At 38.5% G+C, this 27408-nt stretch overlaps 1 long non-coding RNA gene across 1 annotated transcript in view; it reads right to left on the bottom strand.

Annotated features, from left to right (window-relative positions):
- Positions 1-27408, bottom strand: part of LOC119873578 — a 59064-nt gene that overhangs the window by 7020 nt on the left and 24636 nt on the right. The window contains exon 2 of the long non-coding RNA XR_005365313.1: positions 12854-12962. This is a non-coding gene — a long non-coding RNA (uncharacterized LOC119873578). The remainder of the gene's footprint in view (positions 1-12853; positions 12963-27408) is intronic.

Here is a 27408-nt window from a genome sequence, read left to right as displayed (position 1 = left end):
TAGTAAAGAAGCTTACCAATTAGTCTCACATTTTCAGTGCTTGTGCATCAGTCCTCCAGAGCCCAGCCACCTCCAGGGTAACCAACCTGCGCATTTCTAGACAGTAAACCTGTGGGCCTAATCTGGATGGTTTTGATCTCAAAAAGTCAGTGCTGCCCAGAGGGACATTACTTCAATAGCCAATCTTCCTCTTGACATCTTTTAGATGTTTTGAAATCTACATTTCTAATAAGCCTAACCTCTTACCAAAACATCACCAAAAAAAAAGAAAAAAATTCCACTAAATTTTATTTGCAAAACTTAAAAGCAATAGAAAATATCTCTAGAATGAAGAGAATATATACCTATATCTGACTGACAATGCCCATTAACTAAAAATCCATTTATATTAGCTAATATTCCTTTTACCATAAAACCCTCATGGTCTCCAAAATTTATTGAAAACTATGCCCTAGCATTTAGCTTTGTTTCACATTCCATTTTGCAGGGAATCATATTTCACAAAATTTTTCACATAACTTGTTCTTAGCTTTGTGTTGTTGTTTACTATTTTAGACAAATTTATATTGCCTGTGCTCTCTATCCTTTTTATAGACCCACTGCTACTGCCCATACAAGATTCCATCTGGAAGCCTACCTATACTCAACACTATTATACTGCACTAAAATAACTCTTTATTTCCTTTTTGTCGTGAGTGTTATAAAAAGGGGAGTTAAGTATAAGCAATTGAGGATCATAGCCACTTGGGGTTGTTTGCTTGCCTCCAAATCGAGACTCCCTCTTGGTAAAGAAATAGCCTCTCCAACATGTCCTAAAAGTCCCTTCTGAAAAGTGCCCTTCACTTAAAGCCAGAGTTCCAGCTCCACTGACACCTGGCTGTTTGACTCCGAAGTGGTCAGTCCTTGCAGTAGGATCTAGCTCCCTTTTTATACCTGTTTCAGAGATTTGTCTTAACATGTACAGAAGTGCCACATAATCTATAAGTTACTCCACTGATGCAAGCGTGAACTGAGAGCTCCATTTCCTCGTGGGCAGTCCTGTCACGCGGACAGTGATGTCCAACTAACATAGAGAATGGAGCACAGGCTCGGCCAACGAATAATGTGAATCTGCATTCAGTCCCTGCATGGCCTTGCACAAATAATATGCTCCCTCTACCCTTGGTCTCCTCTTTTGTGCAATCAGGCATAGGTGCCAGAGCTGGGCAGGGGCTAGTACAAGAAATGTGTGATTATCCAGACAACAGGCTGATGTTGAGTAAATGTTAGTTTGTTTTGCCAGTGGTTTTTGGTTTTGTTTTATAACTGCAAGTAGTGGTCTCTGGGATAACCCAGAACAACCCTAAACCCCCTTTCACATGGCAGTCCTTCAAATGCGGCTGGGAAGCTCTAGAGCCCTCCCATCACTTTTTTACCATCAAACAATTCTTCTTTCTTGAATCGTTCCCCCTCCCAGCCTCCCATCAAGACGTCTGGGTTCCCTCCCTGCTCCACCCATCTCTGGGCCTTCTCCAGCCTGCCAGTGGTTCTCTACAAAGAGAGCCACCCCAGGTTGCCTTCCCGGCTGCAGCAGTTTCTGGTGGTAATTACTTCTGCTGCATCTGTGTTTACCTTAGAACCTGTGGCTAAGGTAATTAGCTGGCAGCTGGCTAAGCCTTGGATAATAATGTGCCTGACATTTTAGGTATCTCTTTTCTAGAGATCTTTTTTTTTTTTTTAATACTTTCTTTCACTTACACAGTCAACAGATGATAATGGCAAATCATCCCTATGTGGAACACAATCAGGATTCATTTGCATCTGGGAGGAGATCCGCTTTTTTAAATGTGGCTGAGTTCAAAATGACAGCTTCTACACTTAAACAGTGTTTTTTGATTGCAGTCCTTTTTCACTTATTCACCAAACATTCATGGAGGTCCTGCTATGTGGAGGGCCCAGCGCTAGGTGCTAGGGACACAAACGCAAATATGACATCATCCCTTTCTGCGAAGATTTTGAAATTTGGAGAGAGGCAGGCATCAAACAATCAGGTGTCTGTGCCAAGTGCTGTGAGGTCGGCAGAGGGGGAGTGGGTCCTCAGGAGGAAACCCATGAGCAGGGCCTTTAATGGAAAATAAGTATGTAAATGTTTACGGGGCATATTGGAGAATCCAGCCCAGAACTTGCTTCCTAGACCGAGGCGTGTACACAAAAGTATTAAGGTCTCCTATCTTTGACCCAACATGATTAGTTGGAAATCAAAAGACAAGACTAGGGTAAGGCAAGCAAGGCACCTGAGTACAGGACTTAAGAAGGCACCGCACATACAGGGTTGCCCAGAGACCTTCAGAAGAGCCACCCCACTCACACCAGCCAGAGGGGAAGTGCCTCCTTAAATTTTGCACCCCTAGGCACTTCCCTTGCCTCACCCTAACCCCAGCCTGGATATATATAAGAATGTGTGTGTGTGTGTGTCAACAGGAACTATACATCAACAGGGCAATGCAAGACTCTTCCACGTATTTATTGATTTATTTAGGCCCAGAGGTGATCAATTGTGTAAACAATTCTTACACCTCCCTCAGCAATAAAGCTTGTGCCTGACCTCCTCTGACCTGATCAGAGGAGCTCACATTAGGAAATGAGGCCAACTTTGAAACACCCAGAACCCCAGTCATTCGACATGTGATGTTTTGTAGTCATCTAATATCTCCTTTACACCTAAAGAGCTATTTATATCTAGATGTCCTAAATTAAGTTGTCTGCAGAAAGAGGGTGATTGGATACAAAATCTAAAAAAAAAAAAAAAAAAAGCTAATGAAGCTCTTTATTCTTACGACTAAAAATAAAGGTTTTACAGAAGAGAGATTAAAAGGACAGGTCTAGAAGCAACTCCCACAGCAGGAGGAGGGTGTTGAGAGTCTGCTGTGCCCCAAGTCTGCGCGTCGAGACATGAGAATGATCTCAGTGGCCCAGACCGGGTGAACGTGGATGATAAAATCTCACAAGATAGGATTACTGAAAGAGTAGAAATCACACAATTAGGTAATTGCAGAGCCCACCTGAATGATATTACTGGCAGATGTGGATGCTGTGGAAATGTCTCTGTGCCACCCGATGGGATAACAGATATAATACTTCATTTCTACTCTGTGCCTAATGCTGTGCCGTAATTGCCCGACGACAACCATGTGAGATGTCCCTAAGTTTTCCAGTTCACTCCGTTGAACGTCAGTGATTATTCAAATTTGACACTTTTCACAACCTGTTGCTTAACAGCTTCAGTGTTCATTAACCTATCGATCATATATATACAGGGGATTTTTTTTCCAGAAAATTGTAATAGCTTTATGGCTGTACTTGACTTACCCCTGTGCACCTTGCCCGAGCAGTGCCCACCTTTCTCCCCCTTTCCCTGCACATCCTCAAAGCCCACTCAGGCTCGAGGCCTTCTGTGCTACACCCTCAGGACTCTGCTTCCCTGTCCTAGACTAACCTCCCTGCAGGAGCCAGCATTGCTCTTGCTGACCCTGGTGCCCCTCCACACAGTAGGATGTCTGGCACACAGTAGGTTCTTAATAAGTATTTGTGGAACAAATTATGCAGGGATGAGTATGTTGTTACATATCAGCGGATAAGGGTGCGTGTCTGTGTGCTCTCACCTCAGCAGCCCAGGGTGATACTTGAAAACCTATGTAGAAAAAAAAGAAAAGAAAGAAAGAAAAGAAAAGAAAACCTATGTACGATCCTGTCCCTCTGATCAGAACTTTCTGTAAGCTTTTCATCTCACGCAGAGTGACACCTCCCTGGAGCCCCAGACCATGTCATCCAGCTCCCAAGACCTCTCTGGCCCCATCACTTCTACTTTCCTCTGTAGCCCAGTGATTTCTTGTTGCTTTTTGTTTTTTCCTTTTGACATACTAGGCATGCAGCCTCATCAGTGCATCTGCTAGAATTCTCCCCTCAAGTTTCTCAGCATTAATTTGCCTCAGTTCTGTACTTCTCTGAGCCTTTGCTCAAATCCCACCTTTCCAGGGAGCCTCCCCCACTACTGGCCTTCCCCATATGTGCGCTTCCCCTTCATCCCCATAACTTTTATCCGTCCGAAACACTATGTGATGTACTTGATAATGCTAAGTTTTGTTAACTCTCTGTCCCCATTAAAGGTTGAGCTCTTCATGGCAAGGATCTTTGCCCATTTTGTCAGGTGATCCATCCCATGTGCTTAGAACCATGCTTGAAACATAAATATTTGTTGAATTAATGATTTGCAAATCACAGCTGAGCAAGTGCTGCCAAGTTTAACTTAGTATTTCATAAATGATGCATCATTTTCTTGCCTTGCTTTATCCCAACAACTTTTGGTGACAGGTATTTTTATTATTATTCTCATTTTTAGTTGAAGAAATTTCACCCTGAGAATTGAGTGGCTTGCTTTTTGGCCACAAGGTGAGTTGGTTCACCCAACCTCCATATGTGCCTCCTGCTATTTGGAGATTTTGGGAAAATAAAAACTACATTCCCTAGACTCCCTTGCAGTTCAAGTTGAATTCCCAAAGAGATTGCAAGCAGGAGTGAGGAGAGGACCATCCTTCTGCATTTTTGTCTGTTTCTGCTGGCCTGCATGGTTCTGTAAGAGCATTCTGGTGTCACTTCTCCAGTTTTCTGGTTGTTGAGAAAGCATGTTGGAGATCATAGGAGATCATAGCAGCAGCAAGGCTTCCCAATTTGGTTTCCTAAGCCCTGGGTCACATGACGTCATTCTTTAGCTCCCTGGGCAGAAGAGGCACTTGAAGGAGGAAAACAGAAATGGCTACACCAAGGTCTTGATCCCACCTGGTTCTAGTGTGGCCTCAGAGGTAGCAGCTTCTAGAACTTCTACAGTGGGGCAGTTCTGCTTGGTGCTCAGAATCAGAACTGGAAGCCAGTTTATAACATACTCCTTTGTCCTTCCAACAATTTTGCAAGCCTCTACTTTTGTATATTAAGTGCCTCTGTACTTAAAATATCTAAAGTGGCTTCTATTTTTATTCTGTAACTGATAGACAGGGCCACAGATTATATCATGAAAACTAAATTCTCCTTCTAGTGCCTTTTGATTCAACAAAATATTTCCTGAGCACCCATCTTTGGTATGTAAGACACTGGATTAGGTCCCTGGCACGAATGTAAATATACAATAATGCATAGTAACTAGATCTGTTGAGAGTTAACCCATTTGCAGAATTTGGGAATCCCTGACCCTTTTCAAATCCCTCACAATTCAAGAGAGCTCAAGGGGCTGTTTCACTTGTGCTTCCAAATGCAACTCCCTGTTAACCATCAGCAGCTTTCTCCATCCCGTGATCAGTCCTGACCACATGAAAGCAGCCTTGCTGTTCCCAACACAGGTTAAAAATGGAGAAAGTACCAGAGTGGAGTTGTGCCATCCACTGCCATCCACAAGAAGTGGCTTCTCCTTCATTTCACTCTCCAGGGGAGAGAAAAAAACTCCTCCCTCACCTGCCAATTGATGGTTGTGAGATTTAACTTCTCTGAGCCTCAGTTCACTCAGCAGTAAAACAAAAACATTTACATACCTTAAATTCTGTTAAAACAAGATAATCCCATTTATGAGGGAGGAAAACTAACAAGTGCTACTGCCACTACTACTATCACTATCACCAAACCTGACACCCTCATGTTTCTCAGACATTCGAAGAATTCAGCTCTCTACCTTGTTGCAACACTCTGCTCAGAACCTTCTGGAAAGAGGTAAATGGCCAACACTATGCAGTGCTAAGTGAGAAGCAATCTGAGTAACACGGTCCTTGACATTCAAAATAGTCTCTCCACTGCTAATGTTCTTGGGCCAAGTGAGTTTACAAACCTTCATCTTTCCTTCTTAAGAGGAAGAGAACCTTCCCAAATCTTCTTGGCCCCTCAGCTCATACACAGCCCCCTCATAAGTCATAGCCTACTCCCCTATTCCTCTAGATATGTCAGACATTTCTGAAGTCACAGAAGGCATACAGATTGGACATTAACTAATAGTCTTTACTGACACCTCTACTTTACATAGATGAATAAGCCATTGTCCTGCTCTCAGGAAGCCTACAACCTTACTATAACGATGAGAAAAATAAATGTTAATTTTAACAAATGGACCATACAAAAGGATGGGATGGGATGTAAATAGCAATAGTAGGCAGGCAAGCTCAGAGTCGAGAAGATTCTAATTACATCCTTCCTTTGTGCATTCCAACACTAGGATCATGAGCAAGCAATGGGGGCCTGCCAAGTCTCAGCTTCCTCACCTGAAAAATCAGATGTCTTTGAGGACTAAATGAAATGCCTGGGTAGGGCACTAGGAAGGTAGTAAGCATTGGATAAACAGAAACTTTTATTATTTTTCACTAAAGTGAATTCATGAAAACTTCTTGTGGAGTAGGGCAGACACTTATGGTGTCTTCTAGGTTGAAAAATCTAAATCCCATCACTAAAGGGAGACTAGCCATCATTTAGAACAAGGATAATGGAAGGGTTCACCACCTGTAAATCTGTGGGCCAGAGAGCCAAAAAATGTTTATTATTGTACAGGTGGCAAAATAACATCCATAGACCAATTTCTCTTTGCATATTGGTATCACCTTCTCAAAAAGACAGGGTATAGAATGCAATGATACACTACTCCTTTAGTTTATCAAAATGTATTATACAGTGAACAATACAAAATACTGACATGTTTATAATTGGTCAATATTTAGGCCTCGGGTAAACAAATTTAGATACTAAATGTAGCCTAAATCAACTACTCATAATTATTTTTTCTCATGATAATACTATGTTCCAGATGAATAGATTTCTTTTCAATGTAATCACCCCCATTTCCAACTACATTTTGTTTTTGTTTTTTTTTTTAAGATTTTATTTATTCATGAGAGACACAGAGAGCGAGAGAGAGAGGCAGAGACACAGGCAGAGGGAGAAGCAAGCTCCATGCAGGGAGCCTGACTTGGAACTCCATCCCAGGTCTCCAGGATTAGGCCCTAGGCTGAAGGCAGCGCTAAACTGCTGAGCCACCCGGGCTGCCCATCCAATTACATTTTGATGTTTGTTCTGGTATGTGAATTTTAATTGTCAACTCCAAACTTGGTTACAATATTTAACCCACCACAATTTTAAATTTTTATCAGGTTTCTTTCCCCTTTTTTTAAAAATTTTTTTTTTTATTTATTTATGATAGTCACACACAGAGAGAGAGTGAGGCAGAGGCAGAGACACAGGCAGAGGGAGAAGCAGGCTCCATGCACCAGGAGCCCGACGTGGGAATCGATCCCGGGTCTCCAGCATCGCGCCCTGGGCCAAAGGCAGGCGCCAAACCGCTGCGCCACCCAGGGATCCCCTCTTTCCCCTTTTTATAGACACATAAGAAAGAAAAGCTATTAATGATTTCTGCCTGGGAGGCTCCGAATTAAATACCATCAGAGTAGGGAAGATGACAGTTAAAAGGATAGTCGTATTCTAACTCAGTCTTGTCCACCTGCTTTCGGCTAAAAGTCTTCCTGCTGTACATCACAGTGACCCAGATCCTAAGACTGAAATTCCAGGCCTGATACCAAAGCCCTGAAATAAAAATAAACAGCAAAGAAAATTCAGAGATTGGAGTTCGATAAATATCATCCACTTTATGGGAATAAAGAACTTCATGTTCCCATTAAAGAGCTTGCTTTCTCTCATATCTTGGAGACTCCGTTTAACTTGCTTTGTTCTTATCACCAGACTCAAGACTTCTTGTCCAGTTGAAAGCTGTTCTTTCTTACCCCTGACTTTCAATCAGCCAACAAATCCGATTGCTTCTTCTTTTACCAACCCCCTCTGCCTAATTTTCTATAATTGTTATCTAAACTCAAGTTCTTTGTACTTTATGTCTGGATTATTGCAACGGTCCCCCTCCTATCCCCCTAACTTTCATTTCTGCCTTATCCAATTTGACAGGCACATCACCACCAAATCAATCTACATAAAATATCACTTTGATAACTTCATATCTTTGATCAAAAATAATCAGTGATTCTTTAGAGCCTTCATATACAGTGAATGCTCAAATTTAGATTGAATATCTTAAATACATGAATAAGTAAATATATTCACAAGAAAGTTCTAGAAATATCTCCACTCATTTTTACCTTAATTTTGAGCACCTGCTATGTTTATAAATCCTCTGCTTTTTTAAATTGTTAATTAATCTATGTAAAAAATAAAAACAAATAAGAAAATACATTCTAAAAATGATATACTCCAAAGGAAGCCCCAACAAAGGAGGGACCAACAAATTTTCCCAAGCATTAAAAGAAAAATAACACCAATCTTCACTAATTTTTCTAGATCATAAGAAAAGAGAATACTTTCCAACTCCTACTTTGAATTTGGAAGGACTGTGACAACAAAACCTGACAAGGATGTATAAGAAAGCAAGCCAGAGCGTAGTTTCACTCATCAACAAAAATGTAAAAATCCCAGACAAAATGTTAGCAAAATGAATATAGTAATAAAAATGATAATACATCATGATCAAGTTGGATTTGCTCCAAGCATAAGAGGTTATGTTGTACTTTAGGCAGTCAATCAATGTAATTCAACACATTAACAGACTGACTATAGGAGAAAAATTGTATGATTGTCTTCACATATGAAGAGAAAGCGTTTGACAAATTTAATATCTATTCATGATAAAAGCTCTTGGCAAATTAAGAGTCAAAAAGAATATCCATAATTTAATAAAGAGTAGCTACAAAAGGCATACGGTAAATATATTTAACAGTGACACATAGAAACTTGGCGTAAGAATGAAACAAAGTTGTCTGCTATCCCCACTTCTATTGAGCATTGAAAGGAGGCATTAGGCATTAGGACAGGGAAAAAGAAGGGTTAGGAACTGAAAAGGAAGAAATATAACTGCCATCTTACAGATAAAATGATTGTATACATAGAAAATTCAAAAGATCTTCAGATAAATTATTAGATTTAAAAAATGAATTTACTAAGGTCACTGGAAATTCAATTAATATATAAAAATCAATTTTATTTCTAAATACAAGCAACAAATAAACATACAATGCCATTTTAAAATATTACTTAAAGTAATATCAAATATTTATGAATAAAAGTTAGTAAATGTAATGCACAAGACCTTTATATAAATAACCATAAAATGCTGTTAGGAAAACTATAAAAGACAAAATAGAGGAATATATCATGTTCATGGATTTGAATATTTAATATTGTCATAATGTCAATTCTCTTCAAACTTATATACAGAATTCATACAATTCAAACCAAAATTTCAGCAGATATTTTTGTGGAAGTTGATTTTAGAATTTACTTGGAAAAGCCAAAGGCCAGAAATATTCAAAACAATCTTCCTTTTTAGAAGGTTATATTCCCCAATATCATGACTTATTATAAAGCTATAATAATTGGGCAGCCCGGGTGGTTCAGCAGTTTGGGGCCACCTTCGGTCCAGGGCATGATCCTGGAGACCTGGCATGGAATCCCGCATCAGGCTCCCAGCATGGAGCTTGCTTCTCCCTCTGCCTGTGTCTCTGCCCCTCTCTCTCTCTCTGTCTCCATGAATAAACAAATAAATAAATCTTAAAAAAATAAATTTTAAAAAAGCTATAATAATTAAGACAGTATAGGACAGTCTGTAGAAAGATAAATACATAAACCGAAAGAGAGAGTCTAGAGGTAGACCAGTATATAAATAGACATTTATAAGAAATGTAGCAATGCACATCAGTGGGGAAAGAATAGATTTTTTTTTTTAAAGAATAGATATTTAAGTAAACTGATGCTGGGTCAATTTTACACCCATGTGAGGAAAATGTGAATCTTGACCCCTCATCTGACACCTGTACCATTCCATATGAATTATAGATCTAAATGTAAAGGATAAAAGAATACATTTGGGAGAGGCAATAATATATAAAAATAATATTTTCATGACCATGATTTAGGCAGATTATATGGATCCCTCTGAAAACAAATACTCGCCATATAATATAAGACTAATAACTTGATCTTCATTAAAATTAAGAACTCTTGTTACATAAAAGATACTGTTTTGAGAGACAAAAAAAAAAGAAAACCCTAATAACATACCATTGCACACTAGAATGGCTAAAATTTAAAAGTCTTACAAGATTAAGTGTTAGCAAAGATACAATGCAGCTGAAATTCTCACACACTGCTAGTAGGAGTATAAAACAGAATAGATGCTTTCAAAACATTTTGGTAGTGCTTACTAGAGCTAGACATACATATGTACCCCGTGACCTAGAAATTCCATATATTTACATATACTATATAGAAACTGTCACTGGTGTACACAGGAAACAAGAAACAAGATAGTCACTTCATCATTGATGGTAATTCTGATTAACTCCTGAAGAGCAGGAACTTTGATTATAACTGCTATATCCCAATTACAGTAACCATCATACATTTCCATAATAATATTTAAACAGTAACCATAACATTTAAATGGCATGTAGAATTCAAAACAGAGATTAATTACTATATCATTAAATAACTGTTTCTTTTTCTTAAAGATTTATTTATTTGAGAGAGCAAGAAAGCAGGAGGAGGAGCAGGAAGAGAGGGAGAAAATCCCAAGTAGACTCTCCACTTGAGCGACGAGCCTGACTCTGGGCTCAGTCCCACGACCCACGAGATCATGACTTGAGCTGAAACCAAGAGTCGGACGTTTAACTGACTGAGCCACCGAGGTGCCCCTATAACATTGTTTCTTTACTAAACTAAGATAATCAATAATAGTCACCTCTTATTGAGTCCATGTAATATGTCAAATATTATGCTCTATACGTACAGTATCTTCTTTAAGCTTTGCTACAGCTTTGGAATATAAGGATAATTATCTACGTTTATGGATAAGAAAGATGAAGTAAGAACGAAGAAACTTTCCCCCAAACCAACACAGCTTTGAACTCCAACATGGTAAATTGCCTCCTATTACTTGTATCTTTAAACTCATTGAAACACATATTAATTGAGATTATTAAGGGAGGATGGCTAAAATAAATCAGCTATATCTAATCCAAATTAAGCATCACACCAGAGTATATCGTGAGATTCAATACCAAAAGAATTTTTAGTCACTGTTTAAATTTAACAAATAATTAAGTAGGATAATTATTTATGGAAGTTTATTTCAGTCCTTACAAAACTGAAGACAAAATGCTGTATTTACCAGTGGAGTACTGAATATCTTTTGATTGAAAAAATGAGTATATATATATATATATATATATATATATATATATATATTTGGTATTCCTAGTTTACTAAATATTATAAAACCTATATGTTAAAAGACCACTGTTTGCAGGGCACTGTCCCAGAAAACCAGATGCTGCCCATGAGGCTGTCTTCACTTGGCTGATTTCCTGCACATGCAAGCAAAATGGAGTTACCTTCCTTGACTGTTCTGGGACTTCCTGTCCCCACCTAAGCCCCTTGGTGGGTCTGATAAATGAGAAGATCCGATCCTTAATTCACCTTGCAGGAACTTACATAAAACACAGTAAATTAGTATGAGGAAATGGGTATTGATTCCACTAAGGGAAATAACCTACCACACGTATGACGTCTAATGTTTTGGTTCTGCATGTTACATTTTACATGGGCCTGACTTACCCCTGCTGTACGAAGCTACAAGGATTTGAACAGGTTAAACAATTTATGCCATCAAAAATTTAAACGTTAAGTGAAACAGAGTGGACATCACTACTCTTCGGGAAGGAGAAGCGGAATCATTATCCTAATGCCCTGGAGCCCATAAGATGAAAGAAAAGCTGAAGCATCAATGATAATGACTTAGTTTCACTAGGAACAGAGATGGTCTCTTGTTGACAGCTAATCGAAAAAGAAGTGGTTTCAGACAAAATGTTGGTGAACATCCTCTGTATATTTAACTAAGATGGTTAGAATCAACGGGTGCATTGTTATGTTGTTAAATAATACTTTTGAAGTCAAGATAAAAATTAAGAAGGAAATACTTTACTGAAAGTCATTGTAAATTTTTAATTAGATCAGAAAAGCCCCAGTCCTGATGTTACTAGGAACTGTAACACGCTTTTGCTGGTGGTGAATGATGTGTATTAGAGTTAAGGGACCCTTACTGGGGCAGAGTTAATATTCAACTTGTGGACTTTGCATGGAGCTCCAGCCTGCGCGTCTCCCAAAGACATACTTAACAATACTAATTTCCTTTCCATGAAACTAAGCTTTAAAATTTATACTGCACATGAACAAATTAGTCCCCACATTACCTCTGAACACCAGGTCAGATTCCTAAATTTTTTTCAGAGCAGAAATCTCTATTTATGAGACATTTACAAGGCCACATAAATGACAAGTGATGGAACTTGGGATTAAAAATTTAAATTTCCAGGGCCGCATCTCATAGCCACATGATTTCAAATTCCTGTGGCTTAATTCCATGTGTCAAGATCAAATGATCTTGTGCTATGTTTCCATAATACGTTTTCTGTGTATTTATACATACCTTTCCTTATTCTAGAAAGGACTTAAAGTGACATGTTGAAATGCAACAACAAATGCATAAAATCTAAAACCAGAAGCTAAAGATGAGAAAGGGGAGTGGAAATGAGGAGAAAAAGTAAGATAAAGTCAGAATTAAATTAGGTTTTGCAGTGTAGGAACCTTATGCTTGTGAGAGGGGGTATACGGATTCTGGAGCTTTGCTTTCTTGTGGCCAATGCAGAGATCAGTGTCCATAACATAAAAGTAAATGTGATGTTTATAAGAAGCACAATTATTCTCATTCTAATATGAGAAAGAAATCACTCACCTGCACCCACATAAATAGACCATCTGTAATATAATGAGCCACCATCTCGACAATATCCTGCAGGTAAATACACACATTTCACAGTGTAGATTCTTGAAAGTTCCTCAATCTAAATAGAAGGAATACAATGGAGTTTTAGGGAATGACAAAGAGAAAATTTCTTTACTTTCTAAAAATACAAACTTCTGGTGTTGTCCTTCCTGATTACTCAGAGAATATTACTGGTCAAAAAAGACCAAAGTCATTGCTTGACTGAGACTGTCAGCTGGCCTGGCCCTAATGCAATCACCTCTTATTATCAGTCATGTTTTTCCTTCCCTGAGGTTGTCACAAACAAAGGAGTCAAATGATGCTCACCCCTGCCAAAATTGTTTTTCCTGTCAGTCAGAGATAGGGAGGCTTAAAACCATAAGTGTGGGCAGACATGTTTTGGTTGTTTTGTTTTCTGTTTTTTGTTTTTTCAAATTCCAGTCTATTAAAAGAGAATAATAGTAGGGGGAAAAAATAGCCCACGGCTGTTGGGGAACCATGTGACCGTGTTTCAGGATGATACTTCATTATTGAGGTCTAGATTGAAAGTAACATATTACAAGCTTGAATATTCTAATATTAATAGAAAATATCCACAAGTAAAAGCCACATGGAGATCAGAGTGTTAACTTTACTTGGGGGCTAAGCAGGTTCTCAACAGCTATCAATATACAGGCTTGTTGAGTAAACTGTGCTGACAAACAGGGCTTGAACCTGAGGACAAAGGTGGAGTAATTTAATTGGGGATGTAGGGCCCAAATTATAGGCTGGAAATGTTGACACAATGAGGAAAAATCTGGTTCACTGCCTGAAAACTGGAAGTGAAAGGTGACTTCCCTGAGCCTGAGCAGAAACAATCCAAAAGGTCAATGAAGAGGCAAGAGTGGTTGCCTTCAACCCATCAACCACCCCCCCTCCCATTGATGAGTATGGTCCAGGGATATACACTCTTACTAACCAGTTTTCCTATTCTCGCCTTCCCAGAGAAGACAAAGCCCAAATATAGATGGAGAGGCTGGAAGCATTTACTCTAACACTCTTCATTCACAGAGAAATGTCACAAGCTCCTTCATCCATTACAATGAGAGGGAAGGTGGATAAGAGTTCCCAACCAGGCAAGGCTTCATGGCTGTGTGACCAGTGCAATCACACAGGCAGACCTATGCTCTGAAGAACTCTGCATTTGGCTTAATGCTCTGCTATTGCTGCCTTGAAATTCTTAGCAATCTTTGTACAGAGACTCATATTTTCATTTTCTATTGAGCTCACAATTATGTAACTGGTACTGCAATAAAGAATTAAGACAATGATTACATTAGAGAGAGTGACAGTAAGCCAGGGGCAAAAATCATCTAGATATGAGGGAAACTGACACCAGGGTCGGTAAATGACAGCGAAGAAGGAATAGTGGTTAATGTAATCTGATGGCATGAACATCAAAGTGGAGTTAGGAAAGAGAAAGAGAAGAGTGCAAGGAAATGCCTTTCTCACATCCGGGTCCAATTCTTTAAGGACTGTAGGAGAAAAACAGCCAGTGCTTGAGAGGGACGCAAGAGAAGTGGTGCCTTCTGAGGACAGTAAATCTGACTGTGTGTGTGTGTGTGTGTGTGTGTGTGTGTGTACACACATTCACATCCAGTGAGATGAATCAAAAAGGAGGAATCCAGAAATTTTAAACCAGCAAATAATCACATAAGGTGAGACTAGTGTAAAATGTTGATTATATGACCTGCACAAGAATTACAACCCTGCGAAGAAGTAGGCCATGAGTCTCCCCAGTCTTCTGGGATGAGGCTTTTTGAATAGCCATGCTTGAAAAGTCTGGGAGAAACATAGGAGGCATGTGAAGCTTCCACTGAGGGAAAAGGATCTGATCCTTCTGATTTACGGGGAAAGTTTGCCTTCTGTTGCCTCTGCCAACTGTGCTTCTTGCTGGCTATTATAAAAGCAAATCAGAAATCCATAAAATATATGAAAGACTAAGAATGAGGTAGAAAAAATATTTTCATTGTAGCAAAAGTATTAGGAGATGCAATGGTAAAAGAGCTAAAGGAAGATAAGATTAAAAAAAAGGTGAAAAATAAGTAGAATGCAAAAAATAAAAAATTACAAGTTTCAAATGTAAAATAGATAAAATTTCAAATAAAATATAAAAGATCAATAAAATTAAAGATTAACTCCTCCCCAAATTATTTTTTGTATTTGTTCATTGCTCAAAGCTAATAGATACTTAACTTCGTGCCAAAGCCGAGTGCAAGTTAGCATTCAGTGTTCTTCCCACCACAGGTAATAGGCAATGTTTTGTCTTCAGAGTGACTTTGATGCCACATAAATAAAAGCAAGCAAACATATTAAAAATGCAAAGAAAAGACATTACACAATGAGATAATAAGGCCAAGGATGGTTCAACATATAAAAAATCAATCAACGTGATATATCACACTAATAAGATGAAAGGAAAATAAACATTGATTATATCAATTAATGCAGAAAAAAATTGACAAAATCCAACACATTTTCATGATAAAAACACTTGGCAAACTAGGAATAGAAGGAAACTACCTCAAAATACTAAAAGACATTAAAAACTCACAGTGAACATCATACTCAACAATAAGAGACAGAAACTTTTTCTCTGAGATCAAGAATAAGGCAAAGATGCTTTCCTTTCACTACTTATATTCAACATAGAACTTGAATAGTTCTAACCAAAACAATGAGTCAAGTAGAAGAAATAAAGATACCCATTAGGATGGCCATTATAAAAAAAAAAAAAAAAAAAACAGAAAATAACAAGTATTGATAAGGATGTAGAGAGATTGGAACCCTTGTACACTATTGGTGGGAATATAAAATGTTATAACCACAGTGGGTAATAGTATTGAGAGGTGATTCCTCAAACAATTAAAATCTTTTAAAAAAATTAAAAACTGTTTAAAAATTTAAATTTAAGCTGGGGTGTCTCAGTGGTTCAGTTGGTTTAGCATCCAACTCTTGATCTCAGCTCAGGTCTTGATCTCAGGGTCTTGATTTCAAGCCTCATATTGGGCTCCATGCTGGGCATGAATCCTACTTTTTAAAAAATGTTAAATTTAAAAAAATAAAATAAAAAATAAAAAATGTTAAATTTAAACAAATTTAATTATAAACAACATAATCTAGTAATTCCGCTTCTTGGTATACACCAAACAGAAATAAAAGCAGAGTTTTGTTTTGTTTTGTTTTGTTTTTAAAGATTTTATTTATTTATTCATGAGAGACAAAGAGAGACAGAGGCAGAGACACAGGCAGAGAGAGAAGCAGGCTCCATGCAGGGAACCGGACGTGGAACTCGATCCTGGGTTTCCAGGGTCACACTCTGAGCCAAAGGCAGATGCCCAACTGCCGAGCCACCCAGGCAGACCAAAAACAGATTTTTGAAGAAATGTTTGTACACCCATGTTCATAGCAGCATTATTCAAGATAGCTAAAATGTGGAAGTAACACAAGTATTCATCAATGGATGAATCGATAAACAGCAAGGCCTACATACACGCAATGGAATATTATTCAGCCTTGAAAAGAAATTCCAGCATATGCTACACTGTAGATGAATCTTAAGGACATTATGCTAAATGAAACAATCCAGTCACAAAAACACAAATACTGTATGATTACATGTATATGAGGTACTTAAAGTGGTCAAAATCAAAGGAACAGAAAGTTAGAATGGGTGGTCATCAGGGCTAGGGGGAAGGGAAGGAATAAAGAGTTCTTTGTTTAATGGGTAAAGAGTTTCAGGTTCGCAAGATGATAAGAGCTCTGGAGATGGATGGTGAAGGTTGCACAACAGTACAAATATGCTTAATAGCACTGAATCTACATTTAAAAGTAGTTAAGATGGTAAGGCTTATGGGTTTTTTTTGGTTTTTTTTGTTTTTTAATTTTTTTTTATTTATTTATGATTGTCACACAGAGAGAGGAGAGAGGCTGGTACACAGGCAGAGGGAGAAGCAGGCTCCATGCACCGGGAGCCCGACGTGGGATTCAATCCCGGGTCTCCAGGATCGCGCCCTGGGCCAAAGGCAGGCGCCAAACCGCTGCGCCACCCAGGGATCCCGGTAAGGCTTATGTTATATGCACTTTCCACAATAACAATTTGGAAAAAATGCACTTGAATTTGAATTTCAGAGGGATAGCCAAATGGTTTTGTAGTGTATGTCCCAAATATTGCATGTGATGTACTTATATTCCAAAATTTTTTGTTATTTGGAGTTTAACTGGATGTCCTGTATTTTATCTGACAATCCTTAAAAAAATAAGAAGGTAGAAAGAAAAAGAAAGAACGAAGGAAAGAAAGAGAGAGAAAGGGAGATAAGAAAGAAAGAAAGAAAGAAAGAAAGAAAGAAAGAAAGAAAGAAAGAAAGAAAGAAAGAAAAAGAAAAGAAGAAATAAAAGAAAAAAAAGAAAGAGAAAGACATATAGAGAAGAGAAGACAGATAAAGACACGACCCCATACAAAAGCCCTCCAAGACATCAAGAAAGCACGCCAGACAAGAAAGAAAGAAAAAGGGAAGAGAGGGGAGGGAGGGAGGGAGAGAAACAGACAGACAGACAGAGACAGAGAGAGGGAATAAGGCAATCCCAAGAAATTTCCTAAGGATGCGTTTGCTATTGCTTCTGATGCCCCAGGTCAGCTCTGTCTGGCTCAGCGATGTGAACACATACTGACCATCTAATCAAGGGGTAAGATTTTACTTTTACTTTAAAAAATATGATCTTTCCCGATATAAATATAAATAAGACCAGGATGGTTGATTTTGGATATTTGGCTATTTCCAAGAACAATCAGACGTACCTGTATCTTGATTTTAATTCAGGATATTCTAAATGAAGAAAGCTTTTTTTTTCTTTTCTTTTTTTTTTTTTTACCAGAGAAATTTTGTCTTGAGAAGATGGAGACATCTTGTGTCCAAGCTCTTTATTCCTCCTTTGCCCTTTTGTAGCCTCTGCAAACGCTTGTGCGATTTTATTTATATTAATGGACTTGGATGTGAAGGTTATGAGGATCCTTTAATAACGTGGAAATAAGCTGTTACATTCCGTACTGATACTACCTCCCAAATTTCTTCTCTCCTTCAATGAAACTTTCAGCTCTTTCATATACTAATATTTGCAGATAACTGCTTTATATTTCAATGTATTGAGTCATTTTCCCATGCCTCTCATTCTATTATGTTGATTTTAGTCTCAGCATTTTCTTTCCACAGAGATCGAGTTTATTGTTCATAATTTCTGCCAAGGTCATTTACTCTTAAAAGTTCAAACAGGCACTCCTACAAGACAGAAGACTTTCATCTTGACTCCTGAACTAATACACCAAATATTTTTTCCCATTACATCTACAGCATGCACATGCTGCCTTTTTAAAACATTTTTGTTTTGCACTTTATCTTGCTGCTGGAGAAATTTCTGCATGTTTCCTAAGTCTTCTGTTAAATTCCTCTTGATCATTTCCTTTTCCTCTCCTCTCAACATGATGCATGCAACTCATCTCGACTCTTAGCCTTCGCATTAACAGTATCCAGTCATTTATTTTCATTTTACGACTAAATGTCCAGTAATAGCAGACATATTTTATAAGAGCTGGTTTTTCAAATCTCAGGTGAGCCCCTGAAGATGCAAGTGTGTTTTTAATTCTTCAAGGCTTGAGATCTCCCTGTTTACAGTGAGAGCAAACAGGTTTTGAATGGTGGTGGCTTTTTGGATTTGCCCAAATCAAAAATAGTAGAAATGACTTTCAAAACGAAAACAAGGAGGTTCTCCACTGTCCTAACTCTTTGTGCTTTCGTCCTTAACAATATTTTAGGCTACAAATGGCATCAAACATGTCTTTGAACACTCCCACTCCAATCTCAAATCAACTATGTTTAGTATCACTTCATTAGATTTTACAGTCAATACCACCATTACAGACTTGATTAAATGAACTCCACTGGGTTCTATAACATTAATTATAGCTGCACAACTCCTGCAGCCATCAGAGAACATTCATTATGTATGACTCCATCCACAGAAGAAGAAATCGCTGACTATTTGGGTGATGCCTTTTCAGAGATCTATAGAGTCTTTTTGATCTCTACAAATATAAACTATTTGAGGAATCTGTCTGATAATAGAAAACTCCGAGGGATCATTTTACCCCTCAGATACGACAGCAGCAAAAGATAATGTGTTCTGGTGCTAGTGAATCCAATTTAGGTTTTGCATCCTTCTTTAGCTGTGCATGATCCAAAAATAAATAGTTTCCCCAGAATTAACCATTTTTCAATGTTTATTAAGTAGCAGTTATGTTTCTTACTCCGCACTGGGATATGCAAAGATGGAGAAAACATGCAAAGATAATGTCTCAATCTCAAAACGTTATGTAGGCTATAATATCAACTGTATGCAAAAAAAAAATGAAAAATAGGAAGTTTACAATGTTTTTGGTGAAGCAAAAACATGTGGATTCAGAAATAAAAGAGTGCTTGAACTCTCATGTTACTCTTTGTCTCCTGTCACTTTCCACATAGGAAGAGTTCGTGTTTATACCCAATTCTGGGGTGGGTCGATTCAAGGAACAAGTAGCCTGGACATCCAAGACTACTTGGATTCCATAATAGTGACCTCTCTAAGATTGACTAATTCCTCCCTGATTGGGGTTTTCCTGCTTCTAGAAATGTTCTTAAATACAGGAAAGGCTAGAAGCAAAGAAATTTGTTGAAAGGAGACAAAATATTATGGATTTTAAAAATATGTAATTGGGAAACAACTAATTTAAAAACACATTTGTGTCTATACAGGTATTTATACCTGAAACATGCAGGCATGCTTCTTGGTTGATTCTCTGAGTTTCTAAACGCAATGCCAAATTCTGACTCTAAGTAGGAGATCATTTTATTTCCATGAGAACAATAAATTTTTCTCTTCAAGGAGAAGCTACTTGCCTCCAACTCATGAATTTGAAAGTTCTGCAGCTTCTAAAGCCAGGAAGACACTATCTCTTCATTTTTCACGTCAAAAATCTTCTGGCCATACCACTCCGGAACTGCAGGATTTGGCTTGAGACCAGCAGAGAAAAACATTAATCCTTTCCTGCACATCATACATGGATCCCACTAACTTTCTGGAATTGGCTTCTGGTGCCAGTAGCCCCATAAGCCATAGCATTTAAGGAGGAATTCAAAGAATTCAAGGAAGAATTCATGCAGAAGGTAAAAAAGACTCTTTGCTCTTTTCAAGAATGCTAGTGACAGAGATTCTTTGCTTAACCAAACTTTAGTCCAGCTCCTGAACCTTCTCCTAGGCACATCTGTATACTTCTTTGTAGAATCTAGTTTTAGCAAGAACGCTGCTTAGTCAGTTTAAAGAACCATTTCCCCATTTACCCTCCTATCTAATTAGGTTCCTCATCCTCCATCACCCCCCAGGTAACTTCTGGTCACTTTGGCCTTTCTTTAGCATAAATGCTGTTATGTTGGTTTAGCCAGGATCTCCTTCTATCCTTGATGTTTCCTCTTGATACTTTCACCTCTGACTCTCACCCAGCTCCTTGGTTAAAAACTCCCACTTGCACAAGCTAGGTTTAGAGTTGAGCCCAACCCTTCTCCCCCACTGCAAAATTCCATTGCAGTGGTCCCTAGCCTATTGACATAATCTTTTTTTAAAGATTGTATTTATTTACCTGAAAGAGAGAGTGTGCAAGAGAGAAAAAGAGAGCATGAGGAGGGAGGAGAGGTAGAGGGAGAAGCAGACTCCCCACTGAGTAGGGAGCCAACGCAGAACTTGATCCCAGGACGCTAGGATCATGATCTGAGCCGAAAGCACTTAACCAACTGAGCCATCCAGTGGCTAGATCTTGAATAATGCCCACCTTATGATCTTAACAAGTGTTATAAAAATTGTTTTCTTTGACACTGGCCAAACGGCAAATGTAATTTCCTCTACTCATCCCAGGCTCTGCTGAACAAAACACAGAAAATTTCAGACATGTTCTATTGCTGCCCCCTCATTTAAACATATAATATCCCCCAACCCAAGAGATTTCTTGCACATTAAACACAGTGTTATTTTACACCAATGTATTAGAATAATCAGATTCTTCAAAGAGGAACATCTGCTTATTCTGCATTTTTCCCAACTGCAGGGAGAATTATCTTTTTGTGAAGAGCTCTTTAGAAGTGCCCTTTTAAAAATGAGCTTGTGATGTGTCATCATCAATACCTCATCTCCTGTGTCAGACATCATCAAGTGCACTTGCCGGTGGAGACTTTTCCAAAGCTGGTACTTCAAAGAGAATTCCCTGTGAGATTCACTGTGAGCCGCAGCGACCACAGTCATCCCTCCAATCAAGAGGCCTAGAGTGTTTACAACACAGGCAGTCTTATCTGCTGCAGGTAACACAAGGCATCCAGAACCCACTGGCAATCAGACCCCTTCTGTGGACTTTCATAGAAGATCTCTTTGTTCAACAATATGCTTCCTTTTGGTAACATCTGATGATACGTAAATCTAGTCAAGAAAAATGGTGACAAGATCATAATGAGCAAGAAAATCTTTGCTCAAGATTTCTTTGCTCAAGATTGCCAAGTTTTCCAGATTTGCAAAATGAAAGTTTATTAGGGAAAGCCCATTATGCATAAAGAATTCCATGTCAAACCTAAGCTACAAGGCAGAGTCTGCTGATTGGTACTTTTATCAGATCTTCAGTGCATCTTAAGTTCAAGCAAAAATAGGAAACACTGTTTTAGATCATCAGCGGGGAGTCCGACATGAATGAAACAATGAATATTAAATAAAATCCAAGCCCCCTTAGCCTAGCACTCAAGGCCCACTAGCCTGCTATTTAATTCATTTCAAGGGAAATGGTAATTGTTATATAATGGAATAAGCACTGAAACCAGAGCCATATCTCACATATCCTGTCTCTAAATGTATCCAACTTTATTACCTAAATTCGTTTGAGTTTCCATTTGGTTGTCTGTAATAGAATTATGAAGATTGAATATATAATATAAAGCAATATTTATTAAATACCATGTGTCAAATTCTATGCCAGGTATTTTCTTCTAATCTTGTACGTCAAATATATCTCTGTCATTCGAGAATTGTTGATGGGATAAATGAACTATGATAGATGATAAGCAATAGCTGTTTAGTATTTTAAAAATCATTAAAAAAAACACTAAGTCATTATAGGACACTGTAAAGTTTATAAAATACTTCTATTAAATACACATTTTGAAGTATTTATAGAAGAGAAGAAAGTTTGATGGAGGAGATGATTGTGGAGTCTACTGGCATAGGGCTGTGTCTCCATTTCAATGTCCATTCAAAACAATAAAATACTCAATGATAAATTGCTGGTCAGAGCTAGACTAGGTCCTGAGTACAGAAATAACAAATTCTCACAGGGAGTCAGAGAAACCAGACCTGGAAGCCACTGTGTGTGGTGGTGGTAGTGGGGGGGGGGGGTCCCATTGTGGAGTATGTTCCCCATGAGGTGTTTTACTTAATTCCAGATGCAACATACTCACAGTGACTTTAACAGACTAGAAGACGATGAGAGGGCATTTCATTTATCAAATATCACTGTGTTTCTGCCAAATACTACTACTGTACTAGCTCTTTGAAGATACAAAGCATTTTTCTTCAAAATGCTCAGGGTTCAAATACCTGGAGAAACTCAATGTGTGTCAGGGAGGAAGACAGTTAAGCAGGTGATTAAAATAGAGTTCTATCCTCTACACTCTCCTCTCAAAAAAGGAATCTGCCCTTCCCCCAAGATGAAGAACTCTTGCACAGAGTTGGCCAGATTCTATGACATCTGGGGACCATATTTTCCAGGAATACAGCTTTCAAATATGGTATATTTGGTATATTTTCCTCTTGCACCCAAGCCTACAAAAAGGTAAATTAATAAATGGACAAGAGGCATGTCCAGCTATTGTTTCTTTCTCTGGACACTTTGTCTTCTTCCCCTGTGACTGCCAGGATGGAAACATTAGCCAGGCCACATCTTAAGACAGCTCAACAGTACTCTTTGTAGACAAATGTACTGTCCTTTGTGTTTTGTCCTCTGACACTAGTGAGTGGGTATTAAGCAGGCACTTCCTTATCGTCTAATGTTAACAACCATTAGGTTTTAGGTGGTGAAGAATCTGATGAACCTCATGATCTGCTCTAATCTGAAGTTCTTTAAGCACAATTTGCTTAGAAAAAAAGACTTTGGTATTTAGTCAATCAAATCTATTAAAGTTGTGTGTTGCAGCTTAAAGTCAAAGTATCTAAGAGATCTACACAAGGAAGGAAATGAACACTAAGAAGGGGTACCCAGTTCTAGTGGAGAGTCAAGGAAGAAGCAACAAGGGATAAGACTTCTAGGAGAAGAGAAGTCAATCAGGCAAAGACAACAAGTGTAGATATTTTCTGCACAGTGAGTAAGCACCATGTACCTAGCTAGCTTCAAGGGTTTGAGAGACTACAGAAAACTCAAGTTTTACCTGGATGTGGAATCTGAAAGAAATATTTGGAAGAAACAAGGAAGTCTGTCTTTCTAAGAGAAAGCCTGGGTAGAGGCATTCTTCTACTGTAAGGGTATCCTGTGGGTGATATATAGTGTTTACTATCATTTTTCTAGAGGATGGAATTAGTAGCAACAAGGAAATGACCAGACAATGGACTCTGCTCAGGATAATCCTTCTACAGGAGCTGAGTAGCAATGAGGGACTGCTTGCCCCTAGATTTGTTCAGAAAGAACCAGAGAGACATGTGTCAGTATGTTAAAGAGGACATTTCTGTGTGGGATAGGAGTTCAACCTACATGAACTGTCTTTCCAACCCCTGATTCTATCACCGGCCAATTAATTCTTTGTTCTGTGCAGAAATGAAAAGACCTCATTCCCTCTTTCCTCCCCTCCCCCCACTCCCAGCCCAAAGGACCGGAAGAGGAGTATTGCATTCAAATACTGCAAGCTTTTACTTAGCTAGTTAGGACATGGATAAAGAGGAATTATTATATATTCCAAATAACAAAGTACTCGAGCTAAAACTCTTCTAAAAAATTATTCTGATTTTTTCAAAATTCAGAAGTTCCTTCCAAACCTTACGGGACCTCTCTTCACTTTTCTTATATATAGCACAGCACTTACAGCACTGTATTATAATTTATCTGTTTATATTGCTTTCTCAAATAAACTAGGAGTTCCTTTAAAAGCAAGGACCTCTGTTTATCTCTATGCCTATTACATTGCTGGGCACACAGCAAGTTCACGGTGAATTAATGAATCAATCTCTTGATTATCACAAATTTCTCAAGTTGCAGCATTCTTAGTGCATTTGCTACAAAAGATAACAGAGTTCAATGTAATGGTATTGACACAAGTGTTCATTCTCTGTATCTCTATAACCTGGTTTTCATTTTTCTTTCCATTATGATTCAAAGGATAAGGCTCCCCTACACTGACATCTCAAGTTTCTGCTCCAAATCTTGCCTCACTCTTGTTTTTCAATATTATTGTTAGCAGTTTTTACAATAATGACTCTTTTTTTTTTTTTAAAGGTTTTCCTTGTTATCTGTCAGGTAGAATGAAATTATTAGCCCAGTTAAGTGTGGGTCTATGTAAGTGACTGTGTGCTAGGCATGCATAAAATTCTCACCAACCTTTCCCTGGAACTCAGAGGTTCTCTGAGGGATGATCAGCTCGGTTCATTTAGTGATGCTATCTGATATTTGATTGACTAGGTCATTTACACCTTCTTATCTGGTTTTGTTTGTTTGCATATTCTGAAAGCTTAGCCAGGATCAAACTCTCCCCGTCAAGTCCTTTTAATAATTTAGAATGTTCAATTTACTTCCAGCTTACTCTTTGTGTGGGAGCTTTGTTTTGTCCCCCTAATGACATAAGGTACTTTTCACGGGCGCTGAGTGGATCACATGCTTCCTTCACATCTCTGCAGTCCCATATCTTACTAGAATTCTCATTATCCATAACCCAAAGTGAATTTCCTAAATACATTTGCCTCTGCATTCTGGTGGATAGGTGCTAGGATTTGCCATATTACATTTGAGGTTTGGCTCTGGTTTCTTGGGGAGCATTTGTTAGCCCCTTATAGGTTTAAATATCGTTAATAATATTAGGTTATCTCTGTATGCTGAGCACTGTGCCTGCCAAGTGAGGGAATGATAAATGACAGCAACTATAAATTATTATGCCCAAAAAGCACAAAATTAGACCCACAGAATTAAATTCACATGGGATTTTATTTGTTTTTTTATTGGTGTTCAATTTACCAACATACACAATAACCCCCAGTGCCCGTCACCCATTCACTCCCACCACCCGCCCTCCTCCCCTTCTACCACCCCTAGTTCATTTCCCAGAGTTCACATGGGATTTTAAAAATTAGAGGCAAGCAAAACAGAGTTGGTATATTAAATCGCCCTCTCTGTCAATTAGACATAGCCTCCTGAATTGACAACGTTTACAGACGGAAGCAAATAAACCAGATGAGGGGAGGGCAGAGCAAGGAACTCCATACGAAGACACTATTACAGGCTCGACCACCTGTCCAGGTGAAGCAAACTGACCATGAAGTAAGGAAACAATAAAATCCCTAAGTTATCACCGCTAGAGAAAAGGCTAGTGATTGCCTAGAAAGAAGCACATTATGACAGAGGTAACTTTTTACAACAGTCAGGAAAGGTCATCACAAGGTCAGCATCCATGAACAGCATGTCATAGGGAATACAGTCAATATGGGGTAATAACGTCCTAAGGCAACAGATGATGACTATACCTTCCATGGTAGGCACAGCATAATATACGGAATTGTTTAATCACTATGTTGTTGAAACTAATATAACATTATATGCCAAGTACATTTCAATTAGGGAAAAAAAAAAAAAAAAGACTGCATCCACTCCAGGAAACTCCCTCCCCCCACCTTTTTTTACTGTATGTTGAGTGATCCATGCCAAGCAATGAACTAAGCAATCATCATATATTATCTCATTTAATCCACACAAAATCCCTTTTGAGGAAGATATTTATGCCCCAATTTTGCTGATGAGGGAACTGAGGAGCTGAGAGGTAAAGTAACTCACTCAAGTGGCAGAGCTAGTGTAGAAATCCAGATCACTCTCTACAAAATCCATGCTCTTCACTACCACACCAGGTTTCTAGACCAGTGAAGTGAAGTGGTCAGCATTTTGTAGACCATATTTAAGAAAACTATCTCCTTAGAGCCCAATTTGTGAGTATTTTGGTTGAACTTTAAAACTTTTTTCTTAAGATTCATTTATTTATTTGAGAGAGAGAGAGAGTGAGCACAAGCGGGAGGGGCAGAGAGAAAGGGAGAGAGAGTCCTCAAGCAGACTCCCCATGGAGCGCAGAGCCAGATGCAGAGCTTCATCTCAAGACCCATGAGATCATGACCTGAGCCGAAATGAAGAGTGGCATGTTTAATTGACTGAGCCACCCAGGCGCCCCTAAACTTCAAGACTTTTAAGATGCAATGAAGGAGAACTTAGTAATTAGAGACTCAAATGCAGAACACAGAGAGAGGCAGACCTGAGCAGCGTAAGGCTGAGTTCTCTCAATTACAATCAAGGTTCCAAAGCCCAGGGCTAGAAAACCCAGGTAATGTCATCTTAACAAAGTTAATCTCTGCCTGGGGTCCTAACATTATAGCAACAAGCATTCTCCCAAAATATGATACTTACGACTTAAAAAATGGACTGATTCTGGGAAAGCCAGGTGAGCAGCTTCTGTTGCCGCCTCACTGCCATGCACAGAGATCCAGGCTTTAATTTTCTTTCGCTTTATGGGTTTATTGATATTTCTAACTCTATATACAGAGCATTTTTACTCTAGGAGAATTTTCTCTTCTATTTTAGATTCTTCTTTTAAGAAGCAGTGGTGTCTTTGTGTAGTAGCTTGATTCAAATAATCAGGCATAGCTATAAACACAGTTGCTTGTAAGAAGCATAGGTTTGAATTATTTTTATAAAAATCAGTCCTTCATTAAAACAGCTGTGAAATATTTTTTAAACACACATAGTGTTTATGAAGCCAAAGTCCCACACAAAAACCTGAGTAGGATTTAGCCTCATTACACAAAGTATTAACTGTTATTGGTTGCAGCTGATTTTGACTTTAGTCTGGTCCCCTGATTTGAGTTTCCTCTCTTACCTGTTTCAGTACTCCTCACAAGGGAGATGTGGGGCTCCAGAGCTCCTGGCCAACCCATCAGCAAAGATCTTTGCAACCACTTTGTGTCAGCCAACATCAACCTGATGATTTTGTTTTGTTTTTTTTTTCTAGAATATGCCACTAAAAAAATTCTCAACACTTTCAGCTTTGGCTTTTTTACAGCAGAAGTCCAAAATGTGACTCGTTGCCTCTTGCCTAAAATACAATGGGAAGACTGTCCTGGTGTTGGCATTTTGGGGGTCCAACTACTGGGTCATAGATAACCATTCATTCGAGAGCATCCACTCATTC

Source organism: Canis lupus, chromosome 10, assembly GCF_011100685.1.
Source record: "Canis lupus familiaris isolate Mischka breed German Shepherd chromosome 10, alternate assembly UU_Cfam_GSD_1.0, whole genome shotgun sequence".
Taxonomy (NCBI): domain Eukaryota; kingdom Metazoa; phylum Chordata; class Mammalia; order Carnivora; family Canidae; genus Canis; species Canis lupus.
This window is presented reverse-complemented; position numbering and strand designations above follow the sequence as displayed.